The sequence below is a fragment of the Antechinus flavipes genome, chromosome 3 (genome assembly GCF_016432865.1).
Source record: "Antechinus flavipes isolate AdamAnt ecotype Samford, QLD, Australia chromosome 3, AdamAnt_v2, whole genome shotgun sequence".
Lineage (NCBI taxonomy): Eukaryota > Metazoa > Chordata > Mammalia > Dasyuromorphia > Dasyuridae > Antechinus > Antechinus flavipes.
The window spans coordinates 548,971,505-548,984,814 of record NC_067400.1 but is presented as its reverse complement, the minus strand read 5'-3'; positions in this window follow the sequence as shown (position 1 = coordinate 548,984,814).

The following is a 13,310-nucleotide window of genomic DNA, read 5'->3' as shown; positions in this document are numbered from 1 at the left end:
TTGGTAGTTGAAAGTCAATCCCAGAAAAAAAAATTGTTTCTAAAGTAATATTAATGTTAAAACTCCAAAGAACAAGATGAAAAATGCTACAACCTCCAGATATGGAACTAATGGACTCTGAGGAAAAATTGGAGCATATTTTTTCCTTTTTTTCTTTTTTCTCATATAACAATATGACTATTGTGGAATTATGTTTTGTATGACTTCATGTGTATATGGTTATGGTATTTCTTGCCTTCTCAATGGGTGGGGAGTGTAATGTTCTTGTTGATTTTCTTTTCAGCAGATTAAAGTCCAAATTCTTTATTGTCTCCTTGCCTGGCTGGGCAGCTTTCTGGAGAGCCTTTCAGACTGGCCTTGGTCTCAGTGGGGGAAGTGCAGGAGGCCTGTCTGAGGGCTTGTGCTTCAGCCTCCAGCCACCACAAAGATGGACAATGGAATTAGTCTGTCTCTGCATCCCCGCTGGCTGTTATATACTCTATTATAATTACACTATCATAGGTGTGAATCTTGTAGAACTATATCAAGTACTAAGTACATGTACTGAACTAGAGAACTATTAATCACCATGCTAAACTTGATAATTCCAGTTAGTTAGCACCTTGTAAGAATCCTTGTTTTAAGTACAAGAGTTCTGGCCCATAATAGGGAGGAAGAAAAGGAAAGAGAGAACTTGAAACCAAAAATAAAAAATAAGTGATGTGCATATAGGAGTTTGCCTTGGTGAAACTTATGCTGCACTGAACAAGTCAAGTTGTTAAACACCACTGACCTTATTTTGTAGACTCATTGGCAGATAAAAACATAACAGAATCTCAGTATACTTAAGAGTTGAGAAGACATCTTGTCACAAAACTGTAAATTAAGAGTTAGAAGAGACTTTAGGAGATATTTAGTCTAAATCCTTAATTTTACGATAAGGAGTATGGGGCAAAGAATGCTTCAGTAATTTACCCAAAATCACATAAATGGCAAGGGGCAGAGCCAGAATCTGAGTATAGATCTTTTGAGTCCAAATAAAGCAGGTTTTCTCCTTCCATTTTTACATAGATGTACCATTATTGGAATCATGCTCTTAATTATTCATGAAGAAACTTGACAATAGTGATGTGCAGAACAAATTGATAGAGAACTCACCTTGAAACTAGAAATCACTAAAGGAAGAATTAAAATTGTAAAAGCTGGGAGATAATGGTAGATTAAATGGTAAGATTTGAGTGGAAGGTGATTTCTCAATTGATTATTGAATTTAAAGGACTAATAATGAGATAGCCAGGTAAAGCTACTAGAGAGCAATTGGAAATGGAAGTCAAATGAGAGGTCAGAGCTGAAAATACACATTTAAGAATTATTTAATGCATTGTTTTCATTTGGTTATTAACAATAGATAAATTAATCTATCAATACTTTATCCAAGGATTGATCTGAATTTCGTGTGTGTGTGTGTGTGTGTGTGTGTGTGTGTGTGTGTGTGTTTATAACCAGGGTTTTTAGTCAAACTTAGGGTACATTCCATGAAATTCTTTAAAATGGTGAGGGAACTGCTCACACAATATATTTACTTCTTTGAAGAGCAGAATAAGTGAAAGAGCTTTGGAAGGAGAAAAAAAATTTGTGATATTTTCAGAACATGTGTAGTGACAGATTTCATTGGGTATCAATCCCAGGCAAGTAAAAAGAGAGAGATTCACTTTGGAAGTAGTACACACAATTAAAGGAAGCTGATGGTTCTCAATATCTCTGATTTTCAGTTTATCTCTATAAAGATTCTGAGGATTTTTACCTTGGGTACAATTAAACTGTCTTTCTAGGTTGAATTATAGTTTTATCTTGTAAAAATTTAATGTAAAAATGTAATCCTCACTTATTTTTCTGGTATAATCTGTAGAATTTAACTGATACCTGTTCATTATTTGCTTAGATAAATAGATTTATCTTCTCTTTACTATGTGGTCTGATATTTTGTATATCCAGTATTTGGTGGAAAGGAGTGAAATTAAGTTCAGTGAATGAATTAAAAGCTTGATGGACCCAAACCCAAATGAATTTTCCATATACAAATAGCAATTGCCATTTAGCAATGTATTAGGCAGCTAGGATGCAAAATGTATTAAACTTCTCTGGATATATTCATGGACAGAAAAGAAGGAAGGAAAGAAGAAAGGAAGGAAGGAATGAGGGAGGAACAAAAAATTATGTATATTATGTAAAAAGATTGTTTAATTGGAAGGGTCCTCAGAAGCTTTATACTCCAATCTTTATATTATGAGGCAATAATTAATCTTACACAAAGCAAGATTTAGATGTCATCTGGTATAATTGTTTTTTTTTTTTTAATAGAAATAGAGACTAGAAGAGATGACCTATTAAGATCATACAGATAGAAATTGGCAAAATTACAATTAAACTTAGATTTTTGGATTCCAAATCTAGTACTAATATTTTAAAGAAGCTGGTAAGTATCTGAATAGGATTTGAATTGGCCTATTTTCTCTACCTCCAGTGCTCTTCCTACTACGGCAGTGTGTCTCTCCATATTGCATTTCATACAACAATAACAATATGAATCATCATCATCATCATTGTCATCAAATAACTAACATTTATATAATACATTAAATTTTGCAAAGGATTAAATGTGCTATCTCATTTGAACCTCAAACATCCCAGTTATGCAAGTATAGTTGTTGTGCACCCTTTCTTTTCTAAGAAGACCAATCATATCATGGGTGATGTCTTGACTTACAGAGTTGCTCAAAATCATCATATCCACTGTATTTTATAGAATCATCAAAGTCAACTATTTAGGTAAAAGTCAGGATGACTAGAGAAGGCATAGGATGTAGTAGATGACTTGATATCTTTGATGTCTGACTAAGTCAGTCTAAGAGGTCTACATCACTGGGTTCAACCACCTTCATGGAAGACTATTGGAATAAATTATTTTATACATATTTTAACTAAGGCAAATCTTCACATACTTATGGTAAACATTCCCCTAATTCAAGGAAACAATCTGTCAGTTGTCCTCAATAGGGTTTAGGCTACCTCAACAGGGTCTTATTGGGGTCTGGTCACTGCAAATGCTACTTGGAGCTACAGGTGACTGCTGAGTGTGTATAAAAACCAAAGATGAAGAAGCAGCTCTGAAAAGGGCTCAGCAATTCCTCCCACCAGAGGTACTATTCCTCCTTGAATATTCCATATACCACAATCATATCCATTTTACAAATGAAGAAATGAACACACAGAGAGGTATGATGACTTTCCCAGCATCATGTACCTAGTAAGTTTCTAAAGCAGGTTTTGAATTCATCTTCCTGACTCTAAGACCCACATCTACCCATTGACTCTTAACTTCCATAGATATAATGGCTGATGCTATTAATGATTTTTTTTCATTCAGTATAAAAACATAGAAAAGAAATAAGATAATTCATCTACATTTGTCTTATTTTTATGTCTCATTTGTAACAATTTAGTACATTTTAGTATATTATATGTTCAGAAAATTTCTGAGTTCTTTTTTATTATATAACTAAAGACAAGAAAATAAGATAGATTAGTCATGTGACACAATCAGAATATTCTACTGGTATTCTCAAAATATCAAAGGAAAATGAAGAAAGCTTTTAGCATGATGACTAAATCTCCTGTGGTGAACTTGGGGGCTAATATGGACGCATCTTCCATGGGAGTAGGCAGGTCTCTATTGGTTACATTCCATCTCATTGAAAGAAAACCTCAGTGAAATCATGGATTATAAGTATTTGAGAACTAGAGATCAATAGTTTTTTTTACAAATTTTTATGATTTTTAAAATATTTTACTGACATAAAGAAATGTATTCATTTTATATACAAGTATACATAGATATGTGTGTATGTGTGTGTGCGTGTGTATATACATACATATATATATATATATATATATATCATATAGCTATATATCATGTGGTATGATACATTCCAAAGTGGTAGTTGTTTTTTTTTTTTAATTCAGTTCATACCTACCTATCAGTGCCATGAAAAATGTATTAAGAAAGAAGCTACATTTAGAATCCATATTAAGTTGAAGGCATTCATTAATTCTTTTAATAACATGGTTTTCCCCTGTGGCTAAAATAATCCAGAACATTTGTGAAATATTATGGTATTTATAGTTCTAACACAACACTATTTCCAGTAACATGCACACACACAGGGTAATAAGAGTAGTATCCTTTCTACATAAGGGTATCCTTACATATCTTTTGATGGAAAATATATATTTTAAGTACATTATTATTTTAATAGAGTAATGCCCATTCTTATTTGTAAGCATGTCACATGATTATCCATGAGCTGAATGTAAATTAGATCATCTATTAATTTCTGGTGAGGTGGTCTATAAAACCTAAGTGATGAAAATGATTAATGCATTATTCTGTTTGATTCTCCTTTCCAAGTAGTGAACTTTGCATTTTTAAAGAAAAAAAAAACCCTACAATCACCTCCAAAATTGGTGACTCCAGTCTCAAGTTCTGACAACTTTGTTTTAAAATTAAAAAGTAAATAATCTCCCTGGGTTCACAGAGACTCTCATCTGATGCTACATAGAACACTCTAAGGATGCCCTGATGGTCACACAAATGTTACCACAAAAAAGATGAGCACCCTTGACCACTACTCAAAGAAAAGCAAACTTTATACTTTTATGTATTATACTTGAATAGATAAAGCCACAGAGACCAAAATTTTCTTTTGGCCATAGGTCATCAGACTTTGCTATCTGCATTTATCATATTAAGTGAGGTAAAGAAGGGAGGTCTTTTATCAATTTGATGAGTTTTTTCAATTAATTGAATGAAACCGTAGAGCATTACCTTTTTCTTGGTTGCATTTAAGAAGAAACTCTTTTTGGCAGAAGGGCACATTCACTGTTGTCTTATACAAAAAACTTTTGTTTTGGTTTCAAGGATTGGGAATAGTGCCACTTGTTTACTCCCTGGAATTTTGTAGGAGAGACTCTTCTCAAAGATGCTGCCTTTCTCTGTGATGTATAAAAGCAGCTTAGAATTTATTTTTACTTTCAAAAGATAAATCAATAGACAAGTGATATCCATTTCCTCTCCCAAGGCAAAAGAAATGGTTATTTTGGGATAAGTTCTTGTAATAAGAGAAGACTTAGGAGTAGATTTTCTAAGGTCAAAATATGATAGCAGCCAGGAAGTTATAAGATTTCCTAAAGAGGTACATGATAGAAGAACAAGTGAATGCCAACTCTGGTAAAGGGAGGAATCCTAAGCTTGGAGGTTGACTCACAAGTAATGCATACTTTAAGAGTTCTCAAGTTCAACAATCTCCTAAATTTGAGATTTCAAGGAATAGACCTTCCAGAGAAAGAAGGGGTTTCACTGATGTAATGTGGTCTTTAGTGAAAGAAAATCTCAGTAACATAGTTACAGCACCATCCTATTTGGAGAACAAAGGCAATAACTTATTTTGATAGTGTATGTAGCCAACTCTCTGACAATCCCAATTTTAGCTCCTTCTGAGAGACAAGAGTATGGGTTATTTGGGTATCTTGAGTATTTCTATATCTGTTTGCAGATTCTTTTTAATCCTTTCCATCCTCTGCATTATTTTTGTTGAATGAATAAATCTGTCTTATACCATATTTGCATATGCTACTTTGTATGTTTGTATGGGACCTAGTGATACTTATTACCCACATTGGGGGAAAATGAATATAAGCTTTATTTTAGAAATTTGTTAGAGGATCTCCATGTCAGGACAATAAATCAAAGTGAGAAAATAATACTCTTGGTGTCTAGGAACATATCTTGTCTATTTGAGCCTTGGAGTAAAGGTTACATATGTAATAAAATCACTGGTACTAGAATAAAAAGTTCTCTTCACATTAGTCACCAGACACCAATATTCATGAACCTCAAAGTTTTAAAAAGAATAAATTTGACTTTTAGAAAATATTCCTTTCTAATCCCATAGATAAGTATAAGAAAATGATACATACTATTTTAATGTCAGTAATTTAAAATATTTAAGCTAATGTATTATATGTTAAAAACTAAAGTACTAATCAGAGCAGAGACTAAACAAAATAGAAGGGGCATGGGTCCAGGGAGTCAAATATTATGAGTATAGGTGTCAGTCAGTTAGTATTTATTAAGGGACTACTATGTGCCATGTGTTTTTCTAGGTGCTAACGATAAGGAATGAACATATGACTTCTATACCTCATTTTACTGCGTTTGCTTCTTTTTATGCTTCTCAGATACTGTTTTGTTTTTTGTTTTGTTTTGTTTTGTTTTTTTACAAATTGAAGGTTTAGGGCCACCTTGCATTGAACAAATTTATCTTGTCATTTTTCCAATAGTATGTATTCACATTTTTAACTCTGTGGAGTATTTTGGTAATTCTCACAACAGTTGAAATGTTTCATTATTGTTATATCTGTTACAGTGATCTGTGACCAGTGATCTTTGATGCTACTATTGTAATTATTTTGGGATGCCATTAACTGTGCCATATAAGATAGCAAATAATTGATAAATGTAGTTTGTATTCTAGCTATTCTACCTATTAGTCAGTTCCCATCTCCCTCCTTCTTCTCCAGCTTCCCTATTCTCTGAGATACAACAATGTAAAATTAGGTAAAGTAATAACCCTACAATGTTCTCTAAGTATTAAAGTGAAAGAGTCAATTGATGAGGCAAACTTCATTTTTGTCTTACTTTAAGAAATGGCCACAACTACCTCAACTTTCAGCAACTACTATACTGATCAGCAACAGCCATTAATATAGAGTTAAGATCTTCTACTGGAAGGTCTAGAAAAGATTATAAGTCCTTGAAGGTTCAGATGATAGTTTCCTTTCTTTTTTTTTTGCAATAAAATATTTTAAATTAAGATATGTGGGGTATTTATTTAGACATAATATAGTTATACATTTAAACTATAGTATTGTATAAACATAACTATTATATATACTGGGAAATAAAAAATTCTTATGATTTGATTTATTATGGTATTCTATTGTGGTGTTTTGAAACTGAACCCACAATATCTTCAAAGTATATCTGTATAAGGAATTCCTGGGAGAAAAATTTTGCTCTATCAATGTAAGTTGGGGATTCTTCTGCAATTTATAGTCTTAGAAAATACTAGAGTACTAAGAGGCCAAATAACTTGCACAGTCACACAATCTTTTTGACTCAAAAGCCAGCTCTCTTACTTTGGCTCCCTGTAAAAAAAACTAGTAAAATTGGCATCCTGTTTAAAAAAAAAAAAAAAATCCTTGGATCTATTTCCAGAATTTAATTGTTTCAAGGAACTAAGTCTTACACAGTTAAAATACTGTCACTTCCTGGTCATCCAAGGTTTAAAAAGCCTACCTGGCCTACAGAGTACCACAGATAGTTCTACTATCTCTTTGAGTTCAACACATTTGATTGGCATGACTTTATATGAAGCAAAGGAATTGACATCATATCTTCGCTGAACAACCTTTCCAAGTAATTATTAAGTTAACTTTCATTTATAAAATATTTTATAATTTATAAGAATTTCATTTCTTTTTAATCCCAAGCCTGAACCACTGAAATAGCCTGAGTTCTGCCCTGTAATAGAGGGTAGTATGTATTCTCTTTCAGATGAAGAGTTATATTTGTATTCTCAGTATTTAGTGCAGTTTCTAGTACATAGTTTGTGATGAATAAATACTCTATTTTTCTATCTGCCATTTATTTATTGACATGGTCAGGTATGAAAATCATTATGCATTATATTTTTATAGCAGGAAAAGATCAAAGGTCCTCAATGTTCTCACTAAAAAAAAAATACAACTTTCATTCTTTTTTATGATATCTGTGGAAAATGTGAATATGCACATGTATACATTCATACCTGCCTTTTAAGGAAAGACTTGGGCACAACTCTCATGAATAAATCAAATTTATTTATAGTTCTTTAAACAATTCTCTTGTTCCAAAAGTGGAATTTATGTTTTTAGCTATAGAACTTACAGTTCTAAAAAGAGATGGAGTTGGCCAGACAAGAAATAGTTTGCATAGTATGATATATACATACCAATTATAAAAGAAACTAAGTTTAAATATTATGTTTAAGATGAAGGGTATAAAAATTAACAATTCTGAGAGTAGTTATGATTTCTGATTTGTACTTATTTAGTTATTCAGAAAAAGAGGCAGAGACAGAGGAGACAGAAATATATTTGAGTAAACTGACCAATTTTTGCTCTTCTCAGTGGTATGAAAAATTTATATGAAATAGAACACCCATTAAAAGAAGCAAATTGTGAATAATATGTCTAATACTGAACCAGAAATTTCTCTTAAGAAATACTGCAGAAAAACTCCCACAGAACAATATAGTATATAATATTCAGAAAATAATTGTAATTATAGAGCTCAAATCTTGTTTTAAACTCTAGATTTGTGACTTTAATCAAATCATTTGATTCATCTCAGCTTCTATGAGTTGTAGATTATTTTGATAATAAGAGAGTAAACTGCCCCCAAATGAATGTACTCAGAAAACTTTCTAAACATACAGTAATGACAGAAGCAAATGATAGTTGTAGGGTATCAGGGTCTACCAGCCCATTTTGGTGTGACTGTCTTTAGAGTTTTGATGTTTATAACTGATAAAATTTAAGTCTGAGTTTCCTCATTTGTAAAATAGGAATAATGATAATAGTACCTAATCCATGGGGTTATTGGGATATCCAAATGAGATAACATGAAGCATTTTCCAAGTCTGAAAATGCAATAAAACTATTATTGTTGTTGTAGTTATTGTTGTAGTAGATATGATAGGATATATCATGTAGAAGAGGGATTAACTTTGTTCTGCTTGGCCCTAGGAAGAAAAACTAGAGCAAAATGGAATTCGCAGAGAAGATTTAGTGTTAGAAAAGCTTCCTAATAATTGAAGCCATCCAAAATTAAAGTGGTTGTCATGGCCCTATTTTACTCATTATTTCTATTAATGATTTGAATTTGTGGATATGTGAATTTGGAATAGGGTAAATGAAATGCTGGAGATAACTTTATCTCTAAGGTATGCTGCTTTTGTTTCAAAATTCTTTCCTGGGACCTCTACATGAGGAAGTATCCATGCAAGACACCACACTTGTATCTCAGTTTGGCCTCTGCCTCTCCAAAATACTTTTTCACCCTTATTTACAGCTTGTATTGTTTTCCCCTAATGGAATATAAACACCTTGGGGTCAAAATCTGTATTTCTTGTGACTTTTGTTTGTATTCCAAGGTTTAGCACAGTGACTAGCAAAAACTAAATGTGCAATAAAAGCTTAAACTAATCTTTGTGGAGCTAATGACTTTTTCATTACTATTATTCAATTACTCAGTAGTAACCTTATAGACCTTAATGTTCATGGGATTTTTTTTTTTTTTTTGGCATAAATACTAGAATTATTTGCCATTTCCTTCTCCAATGGGTTAAGGCAAACTGATTATGTGACTTGCCCAGGTTACCGTTTCTGAGGCTGAATTTGAACTCAGGTCTTCCTGACTCCATGCCCCACACTCTATCCACTGAGCTATTTAGCTGCCCCCATTAGACTTTACCAAATTCTGGTGAGATAACTATTTATTGATAAGGAAGTAGAAGGGATTTCTGGATAGGAATAAATTGAACTTGATAAGGTTTGAGGTCCTAAGTTACCCCAAGGATTATCTAAAATGACATACTATGAAGTGATTTTGATTTTCTTTTTAGCCTAGTTAAGAAAGATTGGGGGAGAATAGGGGAAGTAAGACATGAGGCCTATCAGTAAGTTTTGAAGGACTGTCATAGAAAAGAAGAATTTACTTCCACTGATTTCAGAGGACAAAAGTGGGAACAACAGATAACAGAGGCAGATTTCAGATCCTTAGAAAGAAAATGCTTTTAAATAGCTAATGCTGTTAAAAAGCTGAATGTAATAAATGTGGTAGTTTTTAAGCAGAGATTTGACCATTTGCTTGGGAAATTTTAAAGAGAATTCCTAATTATATATAACTTAGATTATATGACCTCCAAAGTTCTTTCCAGATCTGATATTCTATATCTATGTACATTTTGTAATCCAAAAATGATTTCTTGCCTCCAGGGAAATACAATGTGGTTAGTGTAGCCTTAATTGTGCCATTAAGAGAGATAAATGGAGCTGTACATTTGTCTGATGTGAATTAACCTGTTTTAAAAATCGTTTTTGTTTAGCAAATCAGATTTCAATTTTGTTATTACATTCATTGTCTTTTTTTCTGTTAAAGTACATTCCTAATTGTGTTTTGTTAGATTTAATTTCAATGTATCATTAGATTAGCCAAGATGTTATTAATTTTGAAATGCTTTCAGATTTTTGCCAACCTTAGCTATGTTCTAATACATAGCTATGTATACACTATAAATCATGTAGCACAATTAACCCATTCACTTTTGCAAACAATATGTTTTGTTGGTGAACACAGTAATGTAACCATTCCATTGTGCTAAAAGAAAGAGAGAGAGAGAGAGAGAGAGAGAGAGAGAGAGAGAGAGAGAGAGAGAGAAAGGAAGAAAGAGAGATAGAAAGGAAGAAAGGAAGAAAGAAAGAAAAGAAAGAAAGCATCGCTTGCTGTTGTCACTGATCCTACCTCTCTTCCCAATCTGAAGTTCACAGCATTTCTTTCATGGTAAAATCACCAAGGAGAGAGATGTCAATTTCTTATGTGTATACCTTTTGTATGCATACTCAGGTCTAACTCAACAGCTAGCTAAAAGATCATCCATGCAGTAAGCTAATAGGAGGCAGAGAATATCTGTGCATTCTCTGGATCAGGGAAGTAAAAAAGCTAACCCTCCATCATGAACTTCTTTGGAAGCAGGATCAACAAATTTCCATGTGGAACTGATACTAAGTGAAGTAAATAGAACCAAGACAACATTGTACACAGCAACAATAAGAATACACGATCATCAATTCTGATGGACGTGACTCTTTTCAACAATAAAGTGACTTCAGGCCAATTCAAGACTTGAGAAGGAGAGAGCCATCTACATACAAAAAAGAGGACTATGGGGACTGATTCTGGATCAAACATAGTATTTTCACCTTTTTTGTTGTTGTTTGCTTGATTTTTGTTTTTTTCTTTTCTGATATGATTTTTCTTGATCAGCATGATAATTGTGCAAATATAGATGAATTGCATGGTTTAACATGCAGGGGAAGGTGGGGGAGATTTGCAACACAAGGTTTTGCAAAGGTGAATGTTGAAAACTATCTTTGCATATATTTTGAAAATAAAGTTATTATTTTTTAAAATACATCTTTCACAAAGATTTCATAAAAATTACAAATTTCCATGTACAACTGCTCCAAGCAGAGCATATTGCATATGCTTTAAGGACTGAGTTCTCATTGACTAGTCCCTTCTTTTTTAGTTGCATTCTTTCCAAAATCATATATTGAATCTTAGAATCATAATCCTATTCCTTAAGATATTTTTCTTCCTTTCTCTTGATTTAAGTTCTTCTTTTTGTTCTCCTCTTCCTTCTCATCCCCCTCCCATTACTTCCTCTACATATGGATACAATAGTAAGATTTTAAATGGAATTTAAAAAAGAATAATTACATTTTCCTGTCTTTTGAAACAACATATAAAGGAATATAATGTAATATTTTATTGTTAATTTAAAGTCATTTTAATGTACATTAACTATTCCAATGGGTACTATTAAATAATGATGTCATCATGGGGCTATTAAGGTAGATAAAACTAAGATTTTTCCTTCAGTGATTTTCCTCAGGCTGCTATTCTTTTCTTTGTTACTTGTTTTCCTTTCCTTAGCTGAGCTCCACAGTCTCTTTTTGGTAACTGTAAGTAATCGGTGTGCCCTCCTCTTTCCTGGCTCTTTACTGCTATTTTTTTACTACACACACTTGCACACACACATGAATGCAAGCATAAAACTCAATAGATGAATATATATTCATTGTCATACAACTGGATGTACATTGAACTACAAAGTATAACAATGTTCTAGACATAAGGTGATCAGGATCTAAACTAGAATACAGGCTGTATGAATACATAGGAGATAATAGAAGAATGAATAAAACTTGACAACTGATAGGATATAATGGAAGGCAATGGAAAAGAAAGTGTCAAGGATGAAACAAATTTTATGAAATTTGGTGACCAGAAGGACATTGTTGTAATGAACAGAAATAGACATGGTAAAAGAAAAAAATTCTCTTTGAGTAGAAATAAATTAATTCCATTATTGACATATTGAACTTGAGATGGTTGAAATAGAACATCTTTGTGGAGATTGGTTGGTTGTTCTCTTTTGTTCTCTAATAGAAACAAAATGAAATCATTAGCTTAGAGTCAAATTAGTGGGTCCCGCTGTGAGTGATCAGACTAATGTAAGTTCAGAATGCTCTGCCACAGGTGGGACACAAATAGTCCCTACTATGAACATTTGGGGTAGATTATCTAACTTTGTACATATTGTATTTCTTATTTCTCATATTGTATTTCTGTAAGCTAATTCAATTCTGCTTTGTTCATCGAGCACAGTACCTTCTCTGAGGAGGGCATGTCATACCTGGTGGTTCTGTGCCAGTGTCTCCCATCTCTTATAATCAATTCTAAACTTCTTTAGAGAGATCTTCAGTATCCTTGTATCACTTGTAAGTGCTTGTCCTGTGTGAGTTCTCCACAAAATACTCTTTTTAGCAAGCATACATTTGACATTCAAACAATGTAGCCAACCCAATGGACTCTGAAATAGATTTTGAATGCTTGACAATTCATTTTGAGAAAGAACCCCAGTGTTTTATATTTTATTTTGCCAGGTGATCTTCAGAATCTTCCTTAGAAAATTCAAATAGAAGCAATTCAGTTTTTTGTCATGATGCTGGTATATAGCCCAGTTTTCACAGGCATACAACAATGAGGTCAGCACAACAGCTCTGTAAACATTCAGTTTGTCAGTCAAATACCTCTTCTCTCCCACATTTCCTTCAGAGCCTCCCAAACACTGAGCTAACTCTGGCAATGCATATGTCAACCTCATTATCAATGTAGATATAACTGTAAAGTATATTGCCATGGGAAATGAATTTATCCACAGCATTCAAGATTTCTCCATTGCTGTAGCCAATGGTTGGTATGGTGTTGGCTAATGAAGTACCTGTGTTTTCTTGGTGTTAATTGTTAGGTCCAAATTAGCATGAGTAGCAAAGAATTGATCCATACTTTGATGCATCTCAGCTTCAAAAGCTGTATTGAATAT